Source organism: Capra hircus, chromosome 5 (genome assembly GCF_001704415.2).
Source record: "Capra hircus breed San Clemente chromosome 5, ASM170441v1, whole genome shotgun sequence".
Taxonomy (NCBI): Eukaryota; Metazoa; Chordata; class Mammalia; order Artiodactyla; family Bovidae; genus Capra; species Capra hircus.
In genome coordinates, this window is record NC_030812.1 from 116,990,084 (window position 1) to 117,013,248 (window position 23,165).

A 23,165-nucleotide genomic window follows, 5' to 3' on the forward strand; every position below is an offset into this window, starting at 1 on the left:
AGGGAAGCTCAGGCACTGCCGTTTTGGAAAGGACCCAGGGCAGCGGGCAACAGCGGAGGCCCTGGTTCAGTCGAGAGGAGAGGCCGTAGATGAGCTTCATGGAGGGGACAGCGCAGTTAGCGACATCACCACATGTCCTCCCAGCAAACTCTGCGGCAAATTGTGTGCAAGGCGCTGGCCCTGCACTGCACACACACGCCCCGTTCAGCCCCGTGACAGGCTCCCAACGACGCTACTATCAGACCCAGGAAGATGGAGAGCGGAGGCAGTCCACCGTCAGGCCCAGGTCCCCATCTTCACCAAACGACGTCTTGAAGACGTCTCATCCCACTCTCGATCACAAGGCCCCTCACCATCCACGTTGACTCCATTGTGTCTGAAATATAAAGCCGTGTTCATAGTAGCTTGATGGAATGGGTCTTCTGAGTTGCCCTCAGACACAAAAATCTCCCAGATTCTGGGTAAATTACAGTATATATACCAAAAAAAAAAAAAAAATGTTTGGCTTGAAACATTGAAACTGAAATTGCCTATGAAGCAGAAATAAATAAGAACACATCAAAACCATAACAGTTGGTAGAAGAACCCGGAGCAGCCACAGTGGTGGGGCTGCTCCGGAGGAACAGCTGATGTTGATCACAAGCCAGAAGCAGGGGGTCAATGTCAGCCTGGGGTGTCAGGAACAGGATGTGGTCGCTGTCTAGTGCTGGAGCTAAGCTGAGATTTCCATGTGAAGTCAGGTTCTTGGGGGTCTATGTCTCCTGAAAAAGGTGGGGTGGGACTCACCTGAAAACCAAGGAAAGCGCCGTGGGCTCTGTCTTCTCTGCTACAGTCCCAGGTGCCGATAACAACTGTCTCCGTCGATTACCTGTGGCTGCCACCCTGTTCTCACAGCACTCTGAACTTCAACTTCAACTTTGCCTCCACTGTCACAGACTCTGGCTAAAGAATTACAGGGATTTCAGGTTGCTAGTTCCTTCTGGTACCTGGTAGTAACAGTACAATTTTTTTCTGGATAAGTAAATCCTCAATTCAGATCTCTCAGAATGACCACAGGTTAAAAATTCAGCCAAGCACGAAGGTGAGACAAAATTTAACTAAAAATAACATAAAATAAAATGCACCTCCAAACACAAAGAAGAAACCATCAATATTACGAGGCAGCATAAAGAGAGGGTGGGATTTGACACTTAACTGTTAGAAGAGTGTGAAATAGTTCTATACGGAAATTTTAAAAATTAAAATATGACTTAAGAACATGAGTAAGAAGCAGTAGAAGACAAAAATGACGAGACAGACTTCATAAAGGAGCAATGAAGCTGCTGGAAATTAAAGCGCAATGGCTAGAATGAGCAGGACAATAGGTGAGTTACACAGCAGACCAGACAGTTAGGAAATAAAGCCAAGAACTGGAAGACAAATCAGACAAAACTACCAGAATATGGCAGAGAAAGATGAGACGAAACGTATGACAGAAGTGAGGAAATACAGGGAAAAAAGCAAGAAAATGTCATGTACACACAACCAGAACTCCAGCCAAAGAGGCTGGGGCAGGAAGAAACGTTAATGGCTGGTTATTTCTTCAGAACCGAGGAAAGGCATGAATCCACAGATATAAAAAGCAAAACACACAATCAGAAGGTCACGTGGAAAGGAAGTTACACCCCAACTCATTGTCACGGAACTGCATGAAGCACAAAGTTCTTGCAAACCTCTACAGAGAAAAGGCAGTTCACCCGGGAGTGATGAACCATCATGTTGGCTGCAGATCCCTAACAGCAACCGTAGTAAAGCTGTGTGGTGACACATTCAAGATGCTAAGAAAAAGTCACGGTTAGTGCAGCAGTCTGTAGCCAGGAGAAATACAAGAGGGGGATAAGAAAATCTTCAAAAGGGAAACATCAACAGATCCTCAGCAAAAGGAAAAATCTTCTAAAAGATGTACTTCAGAAAGAAAGAAAATGACCCCAGAATAAAAACATGAGCTGTGAGAAGAAATTTTGACTAAAACACTAATGAGGTACGAAAGAAGGGCCAGGCGCAAGGATGCGTGCTGACCACACTGGTGAGAAGCGAGCAATCGTGAGCGGAGAATAACACAGAAGGCGTGAGATTCAGCAAAGATGCCTATATGCTGTTAGACGTACAAATAGTAACAGCTGGTCTATTAAAAGCACCAGAAGTGCCTTTCAGATGGGGTTGAGGTGAGGTGAGTATAACGCAGAAGTGAATGGGCCTGGACACACAGCCCTACTGGGCACTGATTTCAGGTGGACTCCCCCCGGCATTTTCGTCTAATTCTCTCATCCACTAACTCTCCAGGTCCCTTAAAATAGATTTCATTGCTGAATCTCTCATTTCAGATATCTGATACATTAATGAAATTAACTTGATAAATAAAAAATGGCTTATCAGCACTTCCCTGATGGTCTAGTGATTAAGAATCTGCCTGCCAGTGAGGGGACACAGGTTCGATCCCCGGTCCAGGAAGACGCGGCGTACTGCTAAGCGGGTGAGCCACGGCTAGCAGGCCCACGCCTCTCTAGGGCCCACGCTCCTCAGGGAGAGAAGCCAGAACACGCCCTGCAACGGGATCGACACAGGAAGAACAGCTTCAGGATGATTTACCAAAACAAAAGCCTTGTTCCTGTAAGAGGGGGACACCGACAACCTTCGATGAAAGCATGCCTCCAAACCTAGGAATCTGTCAGCGATTACAACACACACTCTGCCAGATTCGCACGATCCGGATACGCAAACAGGACATTAACACAGTTTAGGAGGAGAGCATGGTCTTATTGAAATGGATTCATATTAATGAAGGAATGAAATTTGACACCAATCCTGATGAAAACTAAAAGCAGACAACACTTTCTTATGGAATAAAGGTGATTCAATCAATTAAGGTCTACAGACTTCCCTGGTAGCTCAGCTGGCAGAGAATCTTCCTGCAATGCAGGAGACCCAGGTTCAATCCCTGGGTCTGGAAGATCCCCACGAGAAGGGAAGGGCAACCCGCTCCAGTATTCTTGCCCAGAGAATCCCATGGACAGAGGAGCCTAGAGGGCCACAGTCCATGGGGGTCGCAAAGAGTCAGACACAATTGATCGACTAACACTTTCACTTCCACTTCAGTCAGAATATTGCAGCTTTGCTAGAGATGTTAAATTAGGGGATTTAATGCAGGGGTTGTTGATTTGCTGAAGGTTTGCATTTGTTTAATGAGGCACACACACGGCAATGCATTCTAGGAATAGTTATCACCAGCGGGCTGGGCCCACTCAAACATAATAATACTGAGAACTGACATCGCAGCCAAGCCTGAACATAGTGGCTCAGAAGGTCATCCCCCTGTGCGCGCGCGCGCACACACACACACACAAACACACACACAGACACTGTTTGGCTGGGGCTTGGCCATCACGTGGGAGCTACACGGCTGGTGCTCGGGGAATGGCTAAGCCGGCATGGCTCACCTCAGGGGCCTGGAGGAGCTGGGGTGGGGGTCGCCCGTGGAGACGGCTGTCGGAGCTGGAGCGGGGTTTCTGCCAGGCTGACTGGAGCTGGAAACAGTACTAAAGTCTCCTCTCGCCTCCTTCTGCTTTCCATCTCCCATCAGACCTTCCCAAGAGCAGAGCCTAATGAGATGCCGGCTGGCAAGGGAGTCTGGGAGGCTGGATTCACAGACGCCCGGCCGTGCATCCCAGGGGGGAGCAGGGGCAGGCTCTCAGCCGAGTGGTAATAGGCAGATCCGCGGCACAGGACGCGGGACCACGGCTTCCAGGACGGCGGCTGCCTCATAACAAAATGCGGAAACGTTAAAGCATGAGCAAGGGGGAGAGATGACAGGAGGCTGGGACGGACGTGCACACAGTACTGTGTGCGCGCAGTCACTTCCGTCGTGTCCGGCTCTGCGACCCCACAGACTGTAGCCCGCCAGGCTCCCCTGTCCGTGGGGTCTCCCAGGCAAGAATACTGGAGTGGGCTGCCATCCCTCCTCCAACCACTATGTATAAATAGATAACTAATAAGGACCTGCTGTCCAGCGCAGGGAACTCTGCTCAATACTCTGTAATGACCAATATGGGAAAGAATCTAGACGAGACTGGGTATGTGCATAAGTGATTCACTTTGGTATACAGCATAAACTGACACAATGTCATTAATCAAATATTCTCCAGTTAAAATTTTTAAATTAATAACATCATGAATAAGATGGAATAATTTTTATATCATTATTTGTGAGATGTTCTGACAGCTTCATAAAATAAAGTAAAAAAATAAGAAAATGGAAAGGGAAACATTATCATTATTTGGAGGTATAAACATTATTGTATATATTAAATAGTCAGAGTCCTTGAAATAGTCTCCAAAAAAGTGATTAAAATTAGTCTGCATTTAGTAAAGCACTACATATAAGATCAATAAATACAAAAACACAGTTACTGTGTTATAAATCATCACTATTTGAAATGTCACTTTCACAGATTTTTATAGCGACAACAATGCAAGGTACGCAGGGAGCAATTACTGAAATATGTGCCAAAGCTCACATGAGGAAAATTGCACATCTTTATTGAAAAGCATAAACACACTGAAATATATTTCATATTTATGGTGAGGAAGATTCAATATTCAAAGATGTCAAATCTGCCTACACTGAGTCAGAGATTCAGGGAAAATTCCAGTGCTGGTCTCTGTAGAATCTGACAAGATAATTCTAACATTTATATGGAGGAGCAAAGGACCACGGCGAGCCACGATGCTCCTGAAGCCTACTCCGTGAGTCATAAATCCAGGTTCACGATCAGAGCAGGGTGTTGGTGCAAGGACAGGAAAGAGAGACTTATGGAATGGAATACAAAATCCAAAGAAGGGATAAAGTGCAGGATAAAGTGCAGGACGGTGCTGCAGATCAGAGAAGAACTATTCACTGTGTGATTCAGGACAGCTACTTATCCACACAGACAAAAAAATTGCATCCTACATTACCATGTTAAAAGCATCAATTATAGATTGTTTAAAGAATTAAAATCAAGAAGCATAGCTATAAATATTTTAAAAGATGCATTATAGGAATCCTTGGGTTGCTTAAACAAGACACAAAAGCACTAATCATAAAGCATCTTAGAAGCAGAAGCCTTTGTTTATAAAATGGCATCATTAAAAAGTAAGGAAATAGCCACACAAAATGCAATAAGATATTTATACTGCATTTAAGCTAGGACGACTTAGTATACCCAGAATTACAGTCTCTTATAAGCCTTTAAGAAAAAGGCATGTCATCCAGTGGAAAGGGAAGGCAATATATAAAAACATTTTTCACAAAATAGAAGACATTGATAGTTGATAAATGTTTTAAAGGATGGTCAAACTCATCACTAATAAAGAGTGCAAATTAAAATCGCATTGGTTTCACCCACCAGAGTGGTTAAAATTTAAGAAGCTGATAAGATTAAAATGCAAAAGGCAGCCACTACCAAGTGCTGGTGGGAATGAGAATATCCACCCGCTGGCGGCAGGTCATGTGAACCGGGAAAATGATACTGGAACACAGGGCTTGTGATCCAAAAGGCTGCACCCGTGCCTTTCCTCAGATTGGTAATTCCACTCCCAGGCACAGTCCCCAGAGGATCGTGTGTGTGTAAATGCCGGGTGTAGGGCAGCGAAACCGTGAGCACGACTGTTCATAGCTCCACTGTGTCTAGTGACACAAGGGGGCTACAGTCCAGCAAGCAGGGATTAGATGGCAGTGTGGTCAGCCAGGATGCTGCCTTCAGTGAAAAGGAATAGAAACCTCTCAAATACAGAGGACGGGAAGAGAAGATAGCGAGAAATGAGAGCATGTAAATGAAGTCCCCCAGTTGAAAACGACACACTGTATTTTAGGAATAACCCCAAACAGAGAGAAATGCCACTGGAAAAAGTAGGCTGTGCACATGGGAGCCCCACAGGGGGGCTGCCTTTGACAGACATCCCGAGGAGCCTCCCTGGGGGCGCTTAGCCTCTCTGCCTGCACAGCAGGCGCTTCGGTGTTTCAGCTCAGTCCAGGCGCTCAGTCATGTCCGGCTCTTTGTGACCCCATGGACTGCAGCACACCAGGCCTCCCTGTCCATCACCAACTCCCAGAGCTCCTCAGACTCATGTCATCGAGGTGGTGATGCCATCCAGCCATTTCATCCTCTGTCGTCCCCTTCTCCTCCTGCCCCCAATCCCTCCAGCATCAGAGTCTTTTCCAGTGAGTTAACCCTTCACATGAGGTGGTGAAAGTATTGGAGTTTCAGCTTCAGCATCAGTCCTTCCAAAGAAATCCCAGGGCTGATCTCCTTTAGAATGGACTGGTTGGATCTCCGTGCAGTCCAAGGGACCCTCAAGAGTCTTCTCCAACACCACAGTTCAAAAGCATCAATTCTTCAGCACTCAGATTTCTTTATGGTCCAACTTTCATATCCCTATATGACTACTAGAAACATGGGTGTTAATTTTACCAGCTATAGTGTGGGTGTACATGCATGGATTTTTAAACGCAATGGATGTAGCATTTTGTAATAAAAACCGACTCGTAACAAATGAAACAGATAGGTGACCAGAGCTAATATTTGTGGTTACCTTCCCGGTGTGAGCTTCCCTGGTGGCTCACTTGGTACTGAATCTGCCTGCAATGCGGAAAACCTGGGTTCAATGTTGGGAAGATCCCTGGAGAAGGGAAAGGCTCCCCACTCTAGAATTCTGGCCTGGAGAATTCCACGGACTGTATGGTCCATGAGGTCGCAAAGAGTCAGACACGACTGAGTGACTTTCACTTTGCCTCTGACCTTTGCTTCCCTCTTTGAGCCCCAGGAGGGAAGCAGCCCTGATGCTTCTATTTTCAGATAAGAAAACTGAGGCTCCAGCTTGAATGTGGACGCTACCGATTTGCTGCAGAGCTCTGACCTTGACCACGACTCTCTACTGTGTCTAGAATTAAATGGGCCATTCGTGGAGACATGGATGAAGCTAGAGGGTGTGGATGAAGCTAGAGGGTGTCTTACAGAGTAAGGTAAGTCAGAAAGAGAAAGCAAATATGTTTATTCAGAAGTATGTGTGGACTCTAGAAAAATGATGTAGATGATCTTGTTTGCAAAGCAGAAACTAGAGACGCAGATGTAGAGAGCAAATGTACGGACACCAAGGGGGAAAGCTGGGTGGGATGAACTGGAGATTGGGTTGACGCACACACCCCACCTTATATAAAGTGGATAACGAATGGGAACCTGCTGTACAGGATGGGGGACTTTCCTCAATGCTCTTGGGTGGCCTAAATGGGAAGAGAATACAGAAGAAGAGGGCTGTACGTATACGTAAGGCTGATTCCTTTGCTGTGCAGCAGAGAATACCCAGCAGCGCAATGCAGCTATACTTCCATAAAAATTAATTTTAAAAAAGATAATTAAAGGGGATGGTACCAAAGCCCCCTGAGAAGATATGCGAGTTCCTGGAAGTGGGGAAACCAGCCAGTCCTGTGCCAGCCCTGGGGGGGCCACAGAAAGTGTGACAGCCGCCTCCGGAGGAAGCCAGAGGTGGCCCCGGGAAGGGGACGGGAGCGAGGCAGCTCAGTTCTGCTACACGAGAGGTCCGCTGATGGGGGAGGCCGGGGGTCTGGGCCAGCCCCGGAGAGGCTGGGTCAGTGAATGAGCATCACGATAACTGAGGTCAGTTTAGGGCTTAATTGCCTCTATCAGCCCCTTCTCTTTAAGCTTTGAGGCTTCCAATTGGCTTGTGAACAGGAGAGGAGAGAGCAGTGCTACCTCTTCTTAAGAATCCACACACCGTTCAGCCAAGGTCCGAATCACAGGGGGCGCCTGAGGATGCGGGGCCAGGAGTGGAGAGAAAGGTTTGCAGGGTCCAGTCCACCAGGAGCTGGAGGTGTGCGTGTAGACAGCCCCCGACTCTCTGCGCCTCATTCCGAGTCTGCAGAGTGAGGGCCGTGGGCATGCACCCCTGGAGGGCCCCCTCAGCTTTAGCACGTGTGAGCGGGGCAGCCCCAGGCACTTGGATGGGTCGCGCCCTTGGATGGAGGCTTGCCAGGTGGCACCTGCCAATGCAGGAGACGCAAGAGGCGCGAGCTCAGTCCCCGGGTCAGGAAGAGCCCCTGGAGGGGCAAGTGGCAGCCCGCTCCAGTATTCTTGCCTGGAAAGCTCAACAGACAGAAGTGCCTGGTGGGCTACAGCCCAGGGGGCCACAAAGAGTCGGACACGACTGAGCTACTGAGCACACACACGCTTGGATGGGCCACAAACGTGGATGGACCACACCCTTGGACCAGGCGCCTGGAGGGACCAATCACCTTTAAACATTTGCTCCTTGCTATCCAAAGTGAGAGGCGTGGACCAGCAGCATCAGTGGCGTGTGAGAGTTTATAGAGGAACAGAGTCTCAGTCCCCAGACCTGCTGGGCCCCACCTGTGCGTGACCAGAATCCCCAGGTCATCTGCACCCACAGTCAAGTTCCAAGAGCCCTGCGTCCTGTCCATGTCTGTGCTGTGGGCCCACTCGGTCACCCAGTGACCCCATGGACAGTATCCCGCCAGGCCCATCTGTCCATGGGATTCTCCAGGCAAGAGCACTGGAGTGGGTTGCCATGACCTCCTCCAGGGGATCTTCCTGACCCAGGGATCGAACCCGCGTCTCCTGCATTGCAGGCAGATGCTCTATCACTGAGCCACCTGCAAAGCCCCATCCTGTCTGTGGGACCTGCCAAAATTCCTGTAAGAATCACTCCCTGGCTGTTGAATAGACGAGTCCAGCTCTCCCGCTGCGTCATCCTGGTTCGCTAAGGCTGCCTTAACAAAGTGCCGCAGACCTGGGGGCTTAGACTGCAGAGTTCACTCTCTCGCTGTTCCGGAGGCCTGGAGTCCGCGCTGCAGGCACGGGCAGAGCTGGTTCCTTCTGAGCGCCTCCCTGGGGCTTGTGGACGGCCGTCTTCTGCCTGTGTGCCGACTGGACTTCCTCCCATGCCTGCCCGTGTCCACGCACTCCCTTTTTAGAAAGACATCGGTCTAGTTGGACAAAGGGCCGACCTTCTGCCGGGATGACCTCATCTTAACGTACTATGTCTGCAGTGACCTGTTTCCAAATAAGGTCACATTCCGGGGTGCTGGGAGGTAGGCCTTCAATACATGAATTCTAGGAAGTTCACTCATAGTGGGACCTAGGAACCCGGGTTTTTACAAAGTGTCTCTAGGGATTCGGAGGCACAGCCAGGTTTGGGGACCCCTGGGCTCTGCCGCTAAGCTGGGCGTGCTGCCTGGGGGCAGGGTGTGTGGGTGGAGGGGCCGCTGGTACGGGAGGCTTGTCTCCAAGGCCCTGGCTTGCAGCCCCTTCCACGGCCTTGACACACCGTCACTTTCTCAGCCCCCGGGGGTGCTAAGTGCCCTCCTCGCCTCCCATCTCCACGCTTCTATTCCTCCCCAGAGGGGTCCCGGGGGGCCTTCTGGTCGCTGGTGTGTGTGTGGGAAGGCACAGCCCCGTAGCTTGGCCTCCAGGGCTCAGAGAGCGATGGGCCACGAGCAGGAGCATCCTGGTGGCCTCCGCCCACAGGTGGGGTCTCTGCCCCGCCTCCGGCCACTTGCTTTCCTCCTGGGATGCCATCAGAGCTGTAGAGTCCTGATGTCTCTGGGAGCTCAGCGGACCTCCTGTGCATGATGGGGTCTCCTCCATCAGGAACAGGGCTCCTCTCGCAGCAGGGACAGCTGGTCAGCAGGAGGGGCACAGAATCTGTGCTCACACCTCGGTCCAAGGAGCTCAGCATGCCCTGGTCATCTGGGAGGCGGCACCTGGCGTGCGGGCAGCTCATGGGGCTTAACTCAGAGTGCAGGGACCCCACCAGGGCTGTCCAGGGCCCCTGCACCTGCCAGACACGCGAGGGAAATACATGTGTCCCCCTCTGCCGTCCCCCCTCTGGGGGCAGCCTCCCTGCTCGTCTTTTCCCCTCTAATCTCTCAGTCTTGGTACCAAATCGCAGATGCCCTCACTGAATTGCATCGGCCAAGCACATCAGTTCTTTGACCGGAATATTTTAACAGCCCTTAGGCGGTGTTTAGAGTTCAGTGATTCCCAGGGATGTGTGTACACACAAAACTGTAATCTAGGTGAAGCTTTGGGAGCCAGGCTTCCGGGCTGTGTTCCCTGTACTCCAGAGTTCTGGGCCGGGAAGCTCCCCATCTTCCCGACTGAGGGATGTGGCCTGGGGTCCCCGTACTGCTGGCAAAGGAAAGCTTTCAGGCAGTGGACTGGTTGACTGTGGGCAGAGGGATGAGGGGAGAAGAGCTCACAGACTGAGAAGCAAGGCTTTAAAATCATTCTCGAGAACCAGGAGTGACAGGGCCGATTTCAGCAGATCCTTATCTAATCACCGCAGCAGCCCTGCGGGGCCTGCGCCTGAACGTGCGGGCTTTCCATTCATTGTGGAGCGCGTGTCGGGGGAGCAGGGCCTCGCTTCTGGAACAACCGTCAGTAATCGAGACCTCGCTTGGAGGCAGTTCCTTCGCTTCTGCGGTCCTGGACAGTGGAGACTGCTTTCTGCTCCGAGCGTTCCAGGCTGTGGTCTGCCCTGGGCAGCCACCCTGAGGGCCCTGGGCTGAAAACCCAGGCACCCTCTTCCCAGGGGTCTCAGTTAAGCGGTTTTCAGAGGGTGCGCCTGGAGGGGCAGTGTGCCCCATTCCGTCCGCAGGGCGACCTTGCGGGGTCGCGACTGTGGGCTCCACGCTGCGGTGTGGGCGGAGGGGACAGTGCCCACCCCACAGGCTAACGTGGTGCCAGCAGGCAGGCTGGACGAGTAGGCGGGAGCACGCGCCACCAGCCACACCAGGCTGCCCCGCGCCCAGGAGGCCAGGCAGCGCGCAGGAAGGCCGAGTCTGACCCTTCCATCACGGGCCCTCCCAGGTCAGCAGCGAAACGGAGCAACGACCCCTGTTCCTTCCACTCCATGTCGGCATTAGCTTTTCAGCTTCTTTACCTGAAAGAAGACGAGATGGAGGCTGGAGACCAAGCATCTCGGCAGTGTCCCGTGTAGACTGATGGCCGGTCACAGGCACTGGGGAGGCAGGTGATCTAGTGGAGGCACGCGGACGGCCGCTCCTGGCCCCACGCAAGCGGAGAGGAGTCTGGGCTCCTTGAGACGGGGTCCTCGTTATCCTCAGGCTCTGTGCCCGTGCCTGCTGGCCAGGAAGGGGCGAGCTGTGATATGTTTTTTAGTCGCTAAGCAAAGACCGTCAACTAATTGTAGCTCACTCCCTAATTTTAGCACAGTGGTCCCTTAGTGACCCCTCTGAGTCAGTAAAGGCCTGACTCTGGGAGGAGAAGCCGGGCATGAACATACAAAATCAGATTCAGCCCCGGGCCGTCACCTGGGGAACTACAGATACACCTCGGCAGGGAGGCTGGCACCCTGCGGTGTCTCTGTTACGGCCCGCTGGTCGAAACCTTCCCCTCTCCAGAGATGGGAGTGTTCTGAGAGAAGGAATCCACGGACGGCTGCCAAGAAGTGGGGGCATCTGAATCCCCGGGCCATTGAGCAGGCCAGCCGCGCTGTGGGCCCAGCAGGCCCATCTGGCCGCGGAGGCACCGTGTCTCACTGGGCCCTTGATCTGACTCTCACGGAGGGGGCCTCGGTCAGAGGAAGCTGGCGCATCGGTGGTCCATTTCAGTCCCCTACCGGGGCCGGGATGCCACTCTGCAGTGGAGAATCCATGTTTGCGTACCTGCATGCTTTCAGGACCTGATTGAAGTGGAGACCCCAAAAGGGAAGCAATTTTTTAAAAAGCTAGTGATCCTCATCTCACACTATAGCAGGAACCATTTTTGAATTAATCAAAAGTTCAGCAGATCTCTGCCTTATTCTCCCATCGTAAGTATAGGTGCACATCGGCTGCTTTGCTTACGTACATAACTGTATAGGGTCAGGTTCTGGGAGCCGGGGTTCAGCCATGACCCTGGGGAGGGAAACGTGGTGAGCACCACATTCCTCCTGGATTTCCAGACTTGGCCTGGGAGGTGGAGCCACGCAGACAGCGAGGGCTCCATTGACGTGGCTAAAATCCACATCTGCTGGCACAGTCGCCCCAGATAACGGGGGGCCCTGTGGTGTCGCAGCGGAGCGGGAAGGTCTTAGTAGCGGAGCAGAGGATTCCCAGACGGGGAGGAAACCCCACCTGTGCCGAGGGGCCCAGCCTGCCCTTCTCGAGGGCCTGCCTTGCAGACGCAGACCAGCCCAGCTGGACCCCGTGGCACAGAGGCCGGGTCTGCGCTGTGTCTGCACGGACCTTCCCTCCAGGCTGTCTCTCGCCTCGACCGTCAGAGCAAGTCAGGGGAATGAGTGTTTCGTTATTCCCCTCACAGCTCACTGCTTGCACCCGCCTGTGCTCAGGGCTCACAGTCCGCACGCACAGAAGTGACCCCTCCTGGCGCCGGCCTTGACCACTCACTCCCCATCGGGCTGCCCACCCAAGAGCCAGGGGACCACCCCGTGGCTCCCCCAGTGCTGCCCCTTCGCCCCAGGGGGAGCAATCATTCCTGACCTCAGACGCAGGCCCACTGGCTCTCCAGCCTGCACTCCTCACCACCACCGCCGCTCTCCCGACCCTTGCCTGGATGAGGCGCTGGCGCCCACGTGACCCTCCCCAGCTCAGACCTTGTCTGGCCGCTCTCCTGTTTAGGGCGGGACTGGGCTGGCAGAAGACAGCAAGGCAGCTGCACCGCTCAGAACAGGCTTCGTTGTGCAGCAGGAAGAATCTAAAAACACCAGCGTCTTCGCAAGGTGTGCACTTCCTGCCTCCAGCACACACCCATCACAGGCTGCGTGCGGGCGTGCACACTCAGTCACTCAGTCGTGTCTGACTTTTTGTGACCCCGTGGACTTCAGCACGCCCGGCCTCCCTGTCCATCACCAACACCCGGAGCTTGCTCACACTCATGTCCATTGAGTCGGTGATGCCATCCAGCCATCTCATCCTCTGTCGTCCCCTTCTCCTCCTGCCCTCAATCTTTCCCAGCATCAGGGTCTTTTCAAATGAGTCAGCTCTTTGCATCAGGTGGCCAAAGTACTGGAGTTTCCACTTCAGCATCAGTCCTTCCAATGAACAGCCAGGACTGATTTCCTGTAGGATGGACTGGTTGGATCTCCTTGCAGTCCAAGGGACTCTCAAGAGTCTTCTCCACCACCACAGTCCAAAAGCATCAATTCTTCAGTGGTCAGCTTTCTTCACAGTCCAACTCTCACATCCATACATGACCACTGGGAAAACCATAGCCTTGACTAGACGGACCTTTGTTGGTAAAGTAATGCCTCTGCTTTTTAATATGACGTTTAATATGCTGTCTAGCTTAGTCATCAGAGAAGGCAATGGCACCCCACTCCAGTACTCTTGCCTAGAAAACCCCATAGACGGAGGAGCCTGGTGGGCTGCAGTCCATGGGGTCGCTAAGAGTTGGGCACGACTGAGCGACTTCACTTACACTTTTCACTTTCATGCATTGGAGAAGGAAATGGCAACTCACTCCAGTGTTCTTGCCTAGAGAATCCCAGAGACAGAGGAGCCTAGTGGGCTGCCATCTATGGGGTCGCACAGAGTCGGACATGACTGAAGGGACTTAGCAGCAGCAGCAGCTTGGTCATAGCTTTTCTTCCCAGGAGCAGGTGTCTTTTAATTTCATGGCTGCAGTCACCATCTGCAGTGATTTTGGAGCTCAAAATGTTTCCCCATCTATTTGCCATGAAGTGATGGGACTGGATGACATGATGTTAGTTTTCTGAATGTTGAGTTTTAAGCCAGCTCTCAGTCGCGTCCAACTATTTGCAACCCCATGGACTATAGCCCCCAGGCTCCTCTGCCCACGGGATTTCTCAGACAAGAACACTGGAGTGGGTGGCCATTCCCTTCTCCAGGGGACCTTCCTGACCCAAGGATGGAGCCCACATCTCTTATATCCCCTGCTTTGCCGGGTGGATTCTTGACCACTGCTCCACCTGGGAAGCCGAGACAGACGTTCTCTCTCGCCGGTGCCAGGATACCCGGCCTGACTGCGTCTCCATCACAACTGCGTCTCCTGCCACTGTCCAAGGGCAAGAGAGGCCAGGACAGCCGAGAGCTAGCTCCTCTGGGGTCTGTGCAGAAGGATACCTGCCCTTAGCCGAGTAGATCAGGCAGACCTACAGTCACCAGGCAGGGCCATTTGCCACCCAGAGCGGGTGGCTCAGACACGTCGACGTCACTGCACCCGTTCCAGCCTGGGCACAGGAGAGCCAGCAGGTGTGCGGCACAGGTAGGAGCCGGGTTGGGGGAGAGGCCTGCAGGGCCCGCTCCCCCCACAGGGCCAGGGGAAGGAGGCGGCCTGGCAGGAGTGGCCGCGTGCTGTTACCGCCCAGCCTGGTAGGCGTTTTCAGCAAGCCAGCTGCTGCCTTGGCAGGCTGGGGGTGAGTCTGTACCCTCGGAAATGACCCGGTTCCTTCAGGGTCACCCCAGCCCTCGTGGATGAGGACGTGCTCAAGACGAACGTGTGGTTGCCTATTCTGCCCCCTCCCCAGCCACAGCCCCCTGCCAGGGGAGCAGGCAGGTCCCTCGCTGGTTGTGGGAGGAGGCGTGAGGACCGCAGGGCCTCAGAGGGTGTCCATGTGGTTCGACAGGTTTGGGCTTTGTGGGGACCCTGGGGGAGGGGTCAAGGCTGCGTTCCTTCTGTGCTCTGGGCGGGACTCTTTCTGGAAGGAAGGGTAACTCTATGTTCAGTGTCTCTGTTTTTAAAGTGGATGTAAATCCCATACTATAAAAGTTGCCTTTTTAAAAATACAATTCTCTATTTTCTAGTATCTTCATACGATTGTGTAAACATCACCCCATCTAATCGCAGAAAACTTTCATTACCTGCTTAAAAGAAACCGCAGCGTGGGCTGTCCCTTCTCAGCCCCGCTGCAGGCCCTGGCAACCAGGCATCCTCTGTGTGTCGCTGCCTCTCACCCGTTCTGGGCATTTCCTATGCACAGCCAGACCCTCATGCTGGCTGGTTGTTAGGTACTGGCTCCCCTCACTGAGCACCATGCCATCAAAGCCCATCGCTGCCATAGCTGCGTCGGAGCTTTGCTCCTGTTTCCGTCTGAATAACGTTCTAGTGCATGGATGGATCACATTTTCTTATCCAGCTGATGGGCGTTTGGGTCCTTTCCACCTTTGGGGCTGTTATGAATAGTAAGTGCTACGAACTCATGGACGTCTTGTGTGTGGACACGTTTCCATTTCTGTTTGGCCAGGGGCAGCACCGCTGGGCCACACGGCAGGTCTGGGCCTGTGACCGAGTCTCTTAACGTGTTGTCCGGGACGAGGGGGAGGGCTGCCTGGTACAGGCTGAAGCGGGGTCGGGAGAGGCCCCCTGGGACACAGCCCAGCTGGGAGGAGGTGTCACGTCCATGCTCCACCTGTGGCCTCGTGTCTGTGCTTAGATTTCACCTGGGTGTGGCCTCCTTTTTGTTGTCACTACGTCACAGAGGGACCTCGTCTCTGCTGGTCTCCAGGGAGGCTGCCTCGTGCCCATCAAGAGACACGGTGGCCTCGCTCTGCCTGCCTGGCTCCCATTTCAGGGTGACGTCCTGCAGGAGGGCTTGGGTGGGCTCTGGTCTCACCAGAAGACTGCCTGCTCAGGTCGCCCCCTCCGGCTCACTGCCGCCTAGAGCCCCAGGTTGGACAGAGTTTGCTCTGCAATGGGGACAGGTGGCCCGACCCCTGTTCCTGGACCTCCTCGTGGCTGTGGTCCCTGTCCAGGCCACCACGCCTACCACCTCCCCACCCTCTGCCTAGACCATCTCCTGAATGTCACTTGCGGAGACCCACCACCCCCATATCACACATTCTCAAGGCTCTGTCTTTCTGCTTAATTTCTCTTCACGTGGGTATCAGAGAACAGGACGAGGGTGGCGCCCACGGCAGGCGCTGAGTGAGTATTTACTTAGTGAATGAACAGAGGGTTGGCGTCCCTGCCTCTGTCCACCCTCCACGCAGCCTGGCCCAGACTGCCATCTCTTACTGGAAGGTTCCTAGGGTGTTTCCCTGTGCTCTTGTCTACTTGGCCTTAATCTAAATCTTCCCAAATGCAGAAGTGGCCACGAGGAGGGGGACCACATCCCCACCTCTCTGGTATCTATGCCCATGAGCGATGTGGCCATTGGCAACTTGGGTAGGGCAACTTCAGTTGGCAGGACACCTCGCTATCCCCAGGCCCCTCTGTGCTGGCCCCTCACTCGGCACCTCGGATCCAGGATCCCATGTGGTTAGACCCCACACTCTGCAGAGTCCCCAGGTCCCTGGTGAGAACTGGTTGTTCCCACATTTAATCAGGAGGAAGCGCGTACACCAACTCAGAGCTGGAGCCTGGGAACCTCTGCCTGTCCCCACCATCCCCTCCAGCTAACTGGGCACTTCCGTTTTCACAGGACCTCAGCAGTGACTTTGACCCACCAGAGGCAGGAGGGAAGATGGCCGCATACCAGGGTCCCATGTGCCTCTTACATTCTCCCACTGTTTGTGGCTGAACGATTCCCCAAGTGTGACTGTGGTTTATCAAAATGCTCAACAATTCTAAGCCAATCAGGTGGTAGGGGTGACGGTTTAGTCACTAAGTCGTCACTGACTCTGGAGACTCCACGGACTGTGGCCTGCCAGGCTCCTCTGTCCTTGGGATTCTCCAGCCAAGAGTACTGGAGTGGGTTGCCATTTCCTTCTCCAGGAGATCTTCCTGACCCAGGGGTTGAACCTGAGCCTCTTGCTTGGCAGGCGGATTCTTTACCAGCTGAGCTATGAGGGTAGCCATAGTAAACAAGAGCCATCCCCAGTGCTTAGTTGGGGCCACGACTACCCTGCATGAGATATAAGGCCTGCAGCTTCCTCAGAATTCAGGATCATGGTTCAGGTGAATGATAAGATCATTTTTTTCTATTAAAAAATGAAAATAACTCCCCTACAGTGTGTTTATTTTTTCTAAACTGCAACCACAGGCAAACACAACGAAATATCACCCACAGTTTTCCTCTGAAACGTCATTAAGTCTCACGCTGTGAGTGGCAAAGCTTAAATATTGCAATTTAACACATATTTATCATGTATCTACTATGGGTCCAATCAACTCTGAGAAAGTTTTCTTTTTTTTTTTTTTTTTAAAGATAGCAACCTGGAAGCATGGGGAGGGCGGGCTTGAGGGCAACAATGGACCCAGGACAGACACAGGCAACACGCGTTCCAGTCGAAGCTCTTCTCGTGAAGGACAGAAGCCACCCCTCCTGTCTCAGTCACTAGTGCCTGTGGCTAATTCTGCAGAAGGCGTTTATTTTCTGTGAGATGTCTGTGCTGCTGACCTGTGCCTTGACCTCGAGGGTCCCTGGAGGAGCAGGTCCTGGGGGCCCCCGACTCTGTGGAGCATCCTCACCTCCTTTCCTTACCCTGGGGCAGGCCTGACTCTGTTCACCCGTGTCCAAGCTTCCTTCCCTGCCCACACCCAGGACAGACTGCGCCCTCTTCCCCCGTAGTGAAGTGCCACGGGGTCTGAATGGAACCAACAGGCTGTGCCTGGAGGTGACAGGGGCGCTTGCTATGGATGGTCTGCTCTCTAAATTCTCCTCACCACCCCGCATGGGGGCAGCAGAGGAGGCTGAGCTCCACACGAGTCAGACTCAAGAAAGCAGAGCCTCTGTCCTCCTGGGGCCCTGAGAGACGGTATGGAGAAGAGTTCCTGCCAAACCATGCAGAACCAGGAAGTGAGCAGTCCTGGAATTCCACCGTTACTTGTTACTGAGGCACAGTTTAACTCACCCCAGCTGATCCGTCCCTGGAAATCCATTCTCCAGCTCTTGCTGTCACAGGGAGCTCTCACATATAGACACAGAGGAACCTGGGGGTGAGCTTGGAGTTTGGGTTTGTTTTCATTGAGTGTCCAAGACACTGTCCGTGGCGCCACTGATGGCTTAGTGGTGAAGAATCCACCTGCCAATGCAGGAGACCTGGGTTCGGAAGATCCCCTGGAGAAGGAAATGGCAACCCACTCCAGCGTTCTTGCCTGGAGAGTCCCATGGACAGAGGAGCCTGGTGGGCTACAGTCCATGGGGTTGCAAAGCATCAGACACGACTGAGCTTGTGATGATTATATACGACATTGTCCATAGAAAGATGTGGAATTCGGTTAATCCAGTTGTAGAATATTCTTGAGAAAAGACAAACGAAGCCGTCTCGAGAGTGCACGGAGCACCTATCTTGCGCCACATGAGCCGGGCATGCTGCCTTGTCTGTCTGTTTCTTGGAAACAGAGCTGATTTTAAGTGTTGTGTTAGCTTCTGGTGTGCCGCAAAGTGACCCGGTTACACATATACCCACATTCTTTTCAATTACGGTTTATCACAGCATATTGAAAATAGTTCCCTGTGCTGAACAGTAGGTCCCTGTTGTAGGCTGATCTTACACATGCAGAAAGTGTCCAGCTCTTTGTGACTCTATGGACCGTAGCCCATCAGGCTCCTCTGTTCATGGGATTCTGCAGGCAAGAATACTGGAGTGGGCTGCCATGCCCTTCTCCAGGGGATCTTCCCAACGAAGAGATCAAACCCACGTCTCTTACATCTATCTGCATCGGCAGGTGGGTTCTTTACCACTGGGAAGCCCGTATTACATATAGTTGTGAATACGTGTTAATCCCAAACTCTAATCCATCCTTCCCCGCCTTTCCCCTTTGGTGACCATGCCTTTGTTTTCTCTGAGTCTGTTTCACAGATACGTTCATCTGTGCCATGCTTTAGACTTCACATATAAGCGATGTCATGTAATAGCTGTCTTTCTCTGTCTGGCTTACTTCGTTTAGAATGATAATCTGTAGGTCCATCCATGTTGCTTCAAATTGCATTATTTAATTCCTTCTTACGGTTAAGTAGAAGAACTATACAATAAAGGCCTTAGTGACCTGGATAACCACAATGGTGTGGTCACTTACCTAGAGCCAAACATCTTGGAGTGTGAAGTCAAGTGAACCTTAGAAAGCATTACTGTGAACAAAGCAGGTAGACGTGATGGAATTCCAGCTGAGCTATTTCAAATCCTAAAAGATGAAGCTGTTAAAGAGCCACACTCGGTACGTCAGCAAATTTGGAAAACTTAGGAGTGGTCACAGGACTGGAAAAGGTCAGTTTTCATCCCAATCCCAAAGAAGAGCAATGCCAAAGAAAGCTCAAACTACTGCACAATTGCACTCATCTCACACGCTAGCGAGGTAATGCTCAAGATGCTTCAAGCTAGGCTTTAGCAGGACATGAACCAAGAAGTTCCAGACTGTCAAGCTGGATTTAGAAAAGGCAGAGGAATCAGAGATCAAATTGACAGCATTTGTAGGATCATGAAGAAAGCAAAGGAATTCCGAAAAACAGCTACTTCTGTTTCACTGATTACACTAAAGTCTTAGACTGTGTGGATCACAACAAACCACGGAAAACTCTTAAAGAGATGGGAACATCAGACCACCTCACCTGTCTCCTGAGAAACCTGCATGCTGGTCAGGAAGCAACAGTTAGAACCAGAAGTGGGACAACGGATTGGTTCAAAATCGGCAAAGGAGTAGGTCAAGGCTGTGTATTGTTACCCTGTTAATTTAACTTATACACAGAGTACATCATGTGAAATACTGGGCTGGATGAAGCACGGTTAAGTTCAGTTCAGTCACTCAGTCATGTCCGATTCTTTGCGACCCCATGGACTGCAGCACGCCAGGCCTCCCTGTCAATCACCAACCTCCGGAGCCTACTCAAACACATGTCCATTGCATCGGTGATGCCATCCAGCCATCTCATCCTCTGTCATCCCCTTCTCCTCCCGCCTTCAATCTTTCCCAGCATCAGGGTCTTTTTCAATGAGTCGGTTCGTCACATCAGGCAGCCAAAGAATTGGAGTTTCAGCTTCAGCATCAGTCCTTCCAATGAATACTCAGGACTGATCTCCTTTAGTATTGACTGGTTGGATCTCTTTGCAGCCCAAGGGACCCTCAAGAGTCTTCTTCAACACCACAGTTCAAAAGCATCAATTCTTCAGTGCTCAGCTTTCTTTACAGTCCAACTCTCACATCCATACATGACCACTGGAAAAACCATAGCCTTGACTAGACAGAACTTTGCTGGTCTCTGCTTTTTAATAATCTCTCTAGGTTGCTCATAACTTTCCTTCCAAAGAGCAAGTGTCTTTTAATTTCATGGATGCCGTCACTATCTGCAGTGATTTTGAGCCCAGAAAAATAAAGTCAGCCACTGTTTCTACTGTTTCCCCATCTATTTGCCATGGAGTGATGGGACCAGATGCCATCTTCGTTTTCTGAATGTTGAGCTTTAAGCCAACTTTTTCACTCTCCTCTTTCACTTTCATCAAGAAGCTCTTTAGTCCTTCTTTACTTTCTGCCATAAGGGTGGTGTCATCTGCATATCTGAGGTTATTGATATTTCTCCCGGCAATCTTGATTCCAGTTTGTGCTTCATCCAGCCCAGCGTTTCTCATGATGTACTCTGCATAGAAGTTAAATAATAGGGTGACAATATACAGCCTTGACAGACTCTTTTCCCCGATTTGGAACCAGTCTGTTGTTCCACGTCCAGTTCTAACTTGCTTCTTGATGTGCATACAGATTTCTCAGGAGGCAGGTCAGGTGGCCTGATATTTGGAATTAAGGGAGAAATATCAACAACCTCAGATATGCAGATGATACCACTCTAATGGCAGAAAGCAAAGAGCCTCTTAAAGAAGGTGAAAGAGGAAAGTGAAAAATCTGGCTTAAACCTATCTGGTCCCAACACTTACGGCAAATAGAAGAGGAAAAAGCAGCAGGGACAGATTTTATCTTCTTGGGCTCTAAAATCACTGCTGATAGTGACTACAGTCAGGAAATCCAAAGACGCTTTCTCCTTGGAGAAAAGTTATAACAAACCCAGACAGCATATTCAAAAGCAGAGACATCACTTTGCCAACTAAGGTCCATATAGTCAAAACTATGGTTTTCCCCTGGGTCGGGTAGATCCCCTGGAGAAAGAAATGGCAACCCACTCCAGTATTCTTGCCTGGAGAATCCCACAGACAGAGGAGCCTGGCAGGCTACAGTCCATGGGGTCGCAAGAGTCAGACACAACTTAGCCACTAAACCACGGTTTTTCCAGTAGTTATGTATGGATGTGAGAGCTGGACCATAAGGAAGGCTGAGCACCAGTGAATTGATGATTTTGGATTGTGGTGCTAGAGAAGATTCTTGAGAGTCCCTTGGACAGCAGGGAGATAAAGCAAGCCCATCCTAAAGGAAGTCAACTCTGAATATTCACTGGAAGGACTGATGCTGAAGCTGAAGCTCCAATACTTCGGCCACATGATGCAAAGAGCAGACTCACTGGAAAAAATCCTGATACTGGGAAAGATTAAAGGCAAGAGGAGAAAGGGGAGCCAGAGGATGGGGTGGTTAGATAGCATCACTGGCTCAATGGACATGGATTTGAGCAAACTCTGGGAGACAGTGGAGGACAGAGGAGCCTGGCGTGCTGCAGTCCAGGGGGTTTCAGAGTCAGACACTTCTTTGCTATTGAACAGCAACGTATTCCATTGCTTGTCTTCTTTATCCATTCATCTGTTATGGACATGTTGCTTTTTGAACCGGATGACTCAGAGGTGATTTTACACCTATTTTTCAAGAGTGCACATCAGTTACTTTATAAAATGTCCCTGAGTTTTGGCTTGTCTATTTCCCAGTGATTAGATTTGGTTTACACAGCTTGGCTGAAATACTACAGAAGTAATGTTGGTCTTTCTAGGGAGACACAAAGGACTCATTTGTGTGTTTGCCCCTAATCTCAAAACTAATTTTGAACACTTGGTTAAAGTGTGACCTGGTTTCTCCACTGTATAGTTACTAGTTTTTCATTTTGAAACTAGCAATGACTCTATAGGGAGACTATTATTTTTGAGATGATACAAATACTCTGTTCCGCAACACACATCATCCTGTTTCTCCCAGACATCAGAACCACCAAGAGTCTGCTGAACAAATTGTTACTAAGATGATTGCACACATGCACGCCAAGTCCCTTCAGTCCTCCCTAACTCTGCAACCCCACGGACTGCAGCCCGCCAGGCTCCCCTGTCCATGGGACTCTCCGGGCAAGAATACTGGAGTGGGTTGCCAGGCCCCCCTCCAGGGGACCTTCCCAAAGCAGGGACAGAATCCATGTTTCCTTATATCTCCTGCACTGTGGGGTGGGTTCTTTACCACTAGCATCTGGGAACCCTAAAATGATTACGAGTGACATTTTCTCGTTTCCTCCTTCCTGGGTGCTTACTAGTCGACATTCCACTCAGGAAAGCCCTGTTCTCCTCTATCTAGTCAGCTATTAATTTATCTGTAGACTGCTTGTATGTATTTATATACCTAGGGCTTCCTAGCTGGTACTAGTAATACAGGATCTGCCTGACAAGGCAGGAGACATAAGAGACGTAGGTTTAATCCTTGGGTCAGGAAGAGCCCCTGGAAAGGAAAAAGGTAACCCACTCCAGTATTCTTGCTGAGAGAATCCCATGGCCAGAGGAGACTGGTGGGCTACAGTGCACTGGGTCTCATAGAGTTGGACATGACTTTGCACTTGAGAACACACACACATTAATTTTTCTAGAGTAAGTATGGACTCACCGGTCTTGCTTTATTTAATGGGGATTTATCCATGACTCTTCCACGTCTTCTTGTCCAGACTGTCCCCGATTTGGCCAGCAGATGCTCCTCCGAGCAGGCACATCTTTTGTTTTGCCAACCCGTCATGGCTGTGAACGCATCTGTAGTTTCTGGCACAAGATGTTTACAGCTCAGTAGGCACCTTCCAGCCTCAGCTCCTGAGTCTTCTTTCTCCAAGGAGCCTCAGCTCCTTTTAGGAAGAAGACAAAGCTGAGCAATGTGCCAACCACAAACTGGCACTTGCCAGCTACCTCTACAAAGATTAAATCATGAGTTGCTGCAGAAGGTGACCTTCAACATCCCCCGAAGGCAGCTCAGCGTGGAGGTCAGGAATGGGGTGCTCTGTGCTCTGGGGAAAACAGGCAGAACAGGTCTTCAGGATCGTTAGATAATTCAGGAGATTTTGTGACCCCGATTCTT